Source organism: Chlorocebus sabaeus, chromosome 15 (assembly GCF_047675955.1).
Source record: "Chlorocebus sabaeus isolate Y175 chromosome 15, mChlSab1.0.hap1, whole genome shotgun sequence".
In the NCBI taxonomy this organism is placed as follows: Eukaryota; Metazoa; Chordata; class Mammalia; order Primates; family Cercopithecidae; genus Chlorocebus; species Chlorocebus sabaeus.
In genome coordinates, this window is record NC_132918.1 from 30,918,477 (window position 1) to 30,919,841 (window position 1,365).

Consider the following 1,365-nt stretch of genomic DNA (forward strand, 5'->3'; position numbering starts at 1 on the left):
CCTCCGCCTCCCAGGTTCAAGTGATTCTCCTGTCTCAGCCTCCTAATGGCTAATTTTTGTATTTTTAGTAGAGATGGGGTTTCACTATGTTGGCCAGGGCAGTCTCAGACTCCTGACACAAAAGCCTTTTTTTTTTTTTTTTTTTTTTTTCTGGCTGGAGGAGAATTTGTACTATTGTAACTATTTTTAGGTACAGAAAACAGTGTACATTTAACCCAGTTAGTGGCAAGTTTTTTAGCCTTTGCCTTTTTGAGCTTGGTGATGTGGGCCACAGACTTGGGACTCAGGACATTGCCTCCCCAGTGATGGCGGATCTCATCGTGTCTGTCACTGTAATCGGTCCTGTTAGCTTCCACCAGCTTAGCCAAAGTACCTTTTTCTTCCGAGATAACCTGTGTGAAGGTGATAGCGGTGCAGGTCTTCCTGTGGACCAGACGTCCCAGTCTTGCCTTCCCCTTCATAATGCAGTAAGGGACTCCCATTTTACAATAAAAGGCAGGCAAGAAGACAACGAGCTGGAAGAAAGCATTAGCTGAAGAATGTATTTCGACCAAAAGCAGTAAATTTCAAAACTAGCTTGGTAGCAATTGCTCAGGGTTAAAAAGTTCACGGATTTGCACTGAATTCAGTGAGAGATTCACATCATTACAAAAAAGCTTTTTAAAACCACATGTTTATATTTACTGACATAAAAATCCAGGACAAATTGTTGAGTAAAAGAGCAGAAAAGATAATAAACTAAATTACATGTAAAATTGTGTAATCCATGTGAGAATTTCATCACACACCTGGAATGTTTTCCTCCCAGTCACCAAAACGTTGAGTTAAGCCACCTTGCCTGTGATTTCAGGAAACTGTTTACTACTTCTTCTTCTTTTTTTTTTTTCCTTTTAGACAGAGTTTTGCTCTTGTTGCCCAGCCTGGAGTGCAATAGTGCGATCTCAGCTCACTGCAACCTCCGCCTCCCAGTTTCAAGCGATTCTCCTGCCTCAGCCTCCCAAGTAGCTGGGATTACAGGTATGCACCACCACACCCAGTTAACTTTGTATTTTTAGGAGACAGGGTTTCTCCATGTTGGTCAGGCTGGTCTTGAACTCCTTGCCTCAACTGATCCTCCTGTCTCAGCCTCCCAAACTGTTGAGATTATAGGCATGAGCCACCACACCTGGCCTAGCCTGGAAAAATTTGCACATGATCTAGGAGGTTGCATTAAGTGTCTTTAAAGGTATTTTACATTGTAAGCCATTGCAGCACTTTGGGAGGCTGAGGCAGGCAAATCACCTAAGGTCAGGAATTTGAGACCAGCCTGGCCAACATGGTGAAACCCTGTCTGTACTGAAAATACAAAAAATAGCAAGGCTTGGT

At 42.9% G+C, this 1,365-nt stretch overlaps 1 non-coding gene across 1 annotated transcript; it reads right to left on the reverse strand.

The window, feature by feature from the left end:
- Positions 1-586: 586 nt before the first annotated feature.
- Positions 587-651, reverse strand: LOC119626033 (small nucleolar RNA SNORD36). Its single transcript, XR_005242231.1, has one exon. It is a non-coding gene; the product is annotated as a small nucleolar RNA SNORD36 (small nucleolar RNA).
- Between the last annotated feature and the right edge of the window lie 714 nt (positions 652-1,365).